Genomic DNA, 6,366 nt, shown 5'->3' with positions numbered 1-6,366 from the left:
TGTGTTTATTTATTATAAGTTGCCTCCTTTAGTCATGTTGTAACTCTTTTTGTCAGTCCCAAGACCGAAGTGTTGAAACCCATGGTGATAATAAGCAGATACTTGAAGTGTGGTCCTCATATTACTTTTATCAAAATCACCATGGGAACTTTACAAATATTTACTTGTCTTGGGGCCATCCTAACCTATTGAATTGAAATATCTGTACGTAGCCTTGGAATCTGCAATTTTAAAATAAATTTTAAAATATAGTATGCACAGAAAGAGTGAATGCAGATAAACATGGACATGTTAAAGGGCAGCAAGTGAACACCCGTATGTACCATTTAAGTGAAGAGATAGAGCATAATTGTTCTTCAAATCCTTTTAGATGCCACTCATTGATTGTAGCTCTGTTACTGAGGATTCAACAATATCTTGGATTTTACATTAATCTTTCCCTTTCTTTGGGGTATAAAATCCCCAAATTTTATACCTATATGCATGCTTACTCACTCAGTCATGTCCAAGTCTGTGACCCCATGGATTGTAGCCCACCTACCAGTCTTCTCTGTCCATGGGATTTTCCAGGCAAGAATGCAGGAGTGGGTTGCCATTCCTCCTCCAAGGGATCTTCCTAACCCAGGGATCAAACCTGCATCTCCTGTGTCTCCTCATTTGCAGGAAGATCCTTTACCTGCTAAGCCATTGGGGAAGCCCTTATACCTATATAGGTAACCCTAAGTAGAACATGCTAAAGCTGAAACTCCAGCACTTTGCCCACCTCATGTGAAGAGTTGACTCATTGGAAAAGACTCTGATGCTGGGAGGGATTGAGGGCAGGAGGAGAAGGGAACGACAGAGGATGAGATGGCTGGATTGTATCACCGACTCGATGGACGTGAATTTGAGTGAACTTCGGGATTTGGTGATGGACAGGGAGGCCTGGTGTGCTGCAATTCATGGGGTCACAAAGAGTTGGACACGACTGAGAGACTGAACTGAACTGAACTGAACTGAAGTAGAACATTGGTTTGTTTGCCAGCTTTTGAATTTTACATGTATGCCTGCTAAGTTGCTTTAGTCAAGTCAGACTCTTTGTCACCCCATGGATTGTAGCCTGCCAGGCTCCTCTGTCCATGGGATTCTTCAGACAAGAATACTTGAGTAGGTTGCCATTTCCTCCTCCAGGGTATCTTTCCAACCCAGGAATCAAACTCCTGTCTCTTGTGTCTCCTGCAATGGCAGGTGATTTCTTTACCACTAGCACCACCTGGGAAGCCCCTGCTGCTGCTGCTAAGTTGCTTCAGTCGTGTCCGACTCTGTGCGACCCCATAGACGGCAGCCCACCAGACTCCCCCGTCCCTGGGATTCTCCAGGCAAGAACACTTGAGCGGGTTGCCATTTCCTTCTCCAATGCATGAAAGTGAAAAGTGAAAGTGAAATCACTCAGTCGTGTCTGACTTCTAGCGACCCCATGGACTGGAGCCCACCAGGCCCCTCTGTCCATGGGATTCTCCTAAATATAATCAAATGGTATATTTAACAGTGACTATTTTTCACTCAAAATTATGTTTTTTCTTAATTAATCCATATTGTTATATTTAGCTATGTCTATTTATTATAGGATTTTGCCACAACTTATTTATATAGGATATATATATGTTTATATATCCTACCATTGATGGATATTTGACCTGTTTACAGTTTTTACAATATGATCAAAGTTTCTATAAACACTGTTTTACATATTCCTGAATTATGTGTATGAATGAAGTTAGGGTGCAAGAATTCTTCTATAGTGTATACATTCTAATGAAATTGCTGGATTGCAGGAAATGTAGACTTTCAGGTTTGTAAGGAAAGCTAAACTATTTTCTGAAGTAGTTGAAATAATTTATACTCCCAACAGCAGCAAAAAAGAGTTCACATTACTAAATAGCTTATCGGTGACATTGTCTGACTTTGAAATTTACATTTCTTATACCTTAAAATGATTTTCCCTATGGTTTGAATTTGCATTTTCCTGATTACTAGTGAGGTTGAACATCTTATCATATATTTAAGGACTCTGTGTTTAGGATCATTGGAGCTGGCCCTTTTGTGAAGCATCTGTACATTTCTTTTGCTGTTTTCCTGGTGGTTGGTTGTCTTTTATTGATTTGGGGGAGATCTTAAAATATATTTATATATTTTGGAATATGTATATATGTTACCCTAAAGCAATGGGCTTCCTTGGTGGCCCAGTGATAAAGAATCTGCCTGCCAATTCAGGAGACACAGGTTTGATCCCTGGTCAATATATATATATATATATATTTATATGGGCTTCCCAGGTGACACTAGTAGTAAAGAGCTCACCTGCCAAAGCAGGAGATGGAAGAGACAGGAATTCAATCCCTAGGTTGGAAACATCCCCTGGAGGAGGAAATGGCAATCCAGTCCAGTATTCTTGCTGGAGAATCCCATGGACAGAGGGGCCTGGCAGACAACAGTCCATGGGGTCACAAAAAGTCTGATTTGACTAAAACAACTTAGCAGGCACGCATGTAAAATTCAATATATATATATATATTCAATATATATAATATTTATATGTATATTCGTGTATATATTTATTCTGGATGCTAGTCCTTTGTTGGTTTCCCCTATGTATTCTTCTAGGAGTTTTACAATTTTAGGTCTTAAGGTTATGTCTTTGTCTATTTTGAGTTAAATTTTTTATACGATGTAAGATAATCCCATCTGTTCTTTGTATTTCCTCTTTTTCTGCTTTTTTTTGGGTTATTATATTTTTAGCAATTACATTTTATCCTTCTTGTTGGCTTACTTGTTTTTGTTTTTAGTAGTTACTAAGTCATATCTGACTCTTTGTGACCCCAGGAACTGTAGCCCACCAGGCTGCTCTGTCCATGGAATTTCCCAGGCAAGAACACTGGAGTGGGTTGCTATTTCCTGCTCCAGGGGATCTTCCCAACCCAGGGATTGAAGCTGTGTCTCCTGCATTAGCAGGTATATTCTTTACCACTAAGCCACCAAGGAAGCCCATTGCTTTACGGTCCATAGCTTTAACTCATCAGTTTACTATTACACCACTTTTATAAGAACTTTATAACAGTATATTTTATCTCTGCCTCCAGCCTTTGTGCTAAGACATTTTTATTCTATAGAAGTAATAAAAACCACAATATGATGTTGTTGTTTTTACTGTAAAGTCGATTATTTTGTAAAGATATTTGAAAATTAAAAAATTTTGTGTTTAATCAGATATTTACCATTTCTAGCACTCATCGCTCTTTTCCGTAGATTCAGAATTTCCTCTGCCCTCATTTTCCTTCTGTTTAAAAACTTCCTTTAACATTCCTCATAGGATATACATGTTTGCTTGTGATGAATTCTTTGCTGAGAAAGTCTCTGTTTTTTTCTGTCTTTCATTTTGAAAGATAGTTTTATTGGTATAGAATTCTAGCTTGATATGGTGTTTTGTTTTGTTTTGTTTAGTTCTTCAGAAATATCTCACTGTCTTCTAAATCTGCTTACCTTCATTCTTTTAATGTAACATCTTTTTCATCTTTGGTTGTTTCTAAGGCATTTTTAACACTGGCTTTAAGAAATTTGATTGTGATACACCTTTATATCACTTTCTTTACGGTTTCTTTTGTGTTTGAGATTTGTTCAGATTCTTGGATTTATGACTCTATCAGTTCAGTTCAGTTCAGTTCAGCCGCTCAGTCATGTCCGACTCTTTGTGAACTCATGAATTGTAGCACGCCAGGCCTCCCTGTCCATCACCAACTCCCAGAGTTCACTCAGACTCACGTCCATCGAGTCGGTGATGCCAGCCAGCCATCTCATCCTCTGTTGTCCCCTTCTCTTGCTCCCTACCCTCCCAGCATCAGAGTCTTTTCTAATGAGTCAACTCTTCGAATGAGGTGGCCAAAGTACTGGAGTTTCAGCTTTAGCATCATTCCTTCCAAAGAAATCCCAGGGCTGATCTCCTTCAGAATGGACTGGTTGGATCTCCTTGCAGTCCAAGGGACTCTCAAGAGTCTTCTCCAACACCACAGTTCAAAAGCATCAATTCTTAGGCGCTCAGCTGTCTTCACAGTCCAACTCTCACATGCATACATGACCACAGGAAAAACCATAGCCTTGACTAGACGAACCTTTGTTGGCAAAGTAATGTCTCTGCTTTTGAATATACTATCTAGGTTGGTCATAACTTTCCTTCCAAGGAGTAAGCATCTTTTAATTTGATTTTGGAGCCCCAAAAATAAAGTCTGACACTGTTTCCACTGTTTCCCCATCTATTTCCCATGAAGTGATGGGACCAGATGCCATGATCTTAGTTTTCTCAATGTTGAGCTTTAAGCCAACTTTTTCACTCTCCTCTTTCACCTTCATCAAGAGGCTCTTTAGTTCCTCTTTGCTTTCTGCCATAAGGGTGGTGTCATCTGCATATCTGAGGTTATTGATATTTCTCCTGGCAATCTTGATCCCAGCTTGCGCTTCTTCCAGTCCAGCGTTTCTCATGATGTACTCTGCGTATAAGTTAAATAAGCAGGGTGACAATATACAGCCTTGACGTACTCCTTTTCCTATTTGGAACCAGTCTGTTGTTCCATGTCCAGTTCTAACTGTTGCTTCCTGACCTGCGTATAGGTTTCTCAAGGCAGGTCAGGTGGTCTGGTATTCCCATCTCTTGAAAAATTTTCCACAGTTTATTGTGATCCACACAGTCAAAGAGTTTTCATTAAATTTGGATAAAGTTCAATCATTGTTTCTTCAAAATTTTATTCTGTACCACACAGCCCTTCCCTTTCATAAACCCCAATACAGGTACAAAAAAGTGCTTGGCATTGTCCCATAGCTCACTGATGCTTTGCCTATTTGTTCTATTCTTTTTTAAAATTTGTTTTTCATTTTTAATAGTTTCAATTGCTATGTTTTTAATTTTACTAGCCTTTTCTTTTACATTGTTTAATCTGCTATTAACCACATTCTGTGTGTGTGTATTTAAATCATAGACATTGTAATTTTCATGGCTAGTAGCTCTGCTTGTGCCTTTACTTATTGTGCTCAAATTTCCTTCACCTTCTTGAATGTAAGGATATCATTATAACTTTTAATGTGTTTGTTGCTAATTCTATCATATGTGTCATTTCTGGGTCTGTTTCTGTTGATTGACTCATCTCCTCAATATGAGTCATATTTGTCATCTGCTTTTTTGTGACCTTTAATTTTTATTAGATTCAAGACATTATGAATTTTACCTTGCTTGGTGCTGAATATATTCACATTCTTATAACTGTTCTTGAGCTTTTTTCCCTAGGTGATTGCTAAGTTATTTGGAGAAATGTTGACACTTTTTAGGATTTTGTTTTTAAGTATTGTTATGAGGGACTGAAGCAACCTTTAGTCAAGGGCTAATTTTATCACTAAATCAAAACTCTTCTGAGTATTCTACCTGATACCCAGTGACTTACAAGTTTTCCCACTCTTGTTGGAGGTAGCACAAACTATTCTTTGTCCTGTGGAATTCCAACAATCATTCCCCTTCCTCTTACTGGGTGGTTCTTCTCCCAGATTTGGGTAGTTTCCTTATATAGGAAACCTCCGTAGCCCAGTTTGAGGAAGATTTCCAGAGCTCTCTCCTTTCTGGCACTCTGTCCTGCACACCCTACTGCCGGGAGCCGGCATATTGCATATTGAGTGCAGCACTTTCCACAGCATCTCCTTTCAGGATCTAGAATAGCTCAACTGGAATTCTATCACTGCCGGGAGCCAGCGTGAGGAACTCCGCCCATGACAAAGGTCATGAGGAAGGAGGCTCGGCATACGCAAAGGCGGGATCGAGCCTCAGGAGTCCCCCTGGAAATTCTCGAGCATTTACACCCAAAACCAGAGTCTGCCTACTTTCTGCTTTGTGCTTTCACCTACACGTCTGACTTTACGGGGGGCTATCCCCCACTACCTCTCTCTGAAAAAAGAGTTAGCTTACAGCTCCAGTTAATAATTCCTGGGTGTGACAGTGTTTAACCTACAAACTCCTTTGGAAATCCTCTAACCTGCCTGAATAGGTTTTTCTGGCCACATGTGATTGTTCAGAGCCTCCCAACTGTGAGAGGCAGGAGATGTTCTAAACTGTCTAAACACAGATTCTTTTGAGTAGTTAAAAGATTGATTAGAAATTGTATTGGTGAAGGGTTTTTCACTTATTGGGCCAATGATTGCTGCTAAGTCTCCATACTCCTTACTTACTGTGTCCTTGGCAGTGTATTGATTGATATAATGGGTGTATAGAAATGTAAGTAGTAGCCTCAATGTTTGTAACCTTGGACCCTTGAGTTAATTCTTTTCTTGATTGAGCCCACCTCACCTTTGCCC

The sequence above is a fragment of the Bos taurus genome, chromosome 3 (genome assembly GCF_002263795.3).
Source record: "Bos taurus isolate L1 Dominette 01449 registration number 42190680 breed Hereford chromosome 3, ARS-UCD2.0, whole genome shotgun sequence".
Classification (NCBI taxonomy): domain Eukaryota; kingdom Metazoa; phylum Chordata; class Mammalia; order Artiodactyla; family Bovidae; genus Bos; species Bos taurus.
Note: the sequence above shows the minus strand (reverse complement) of the source record.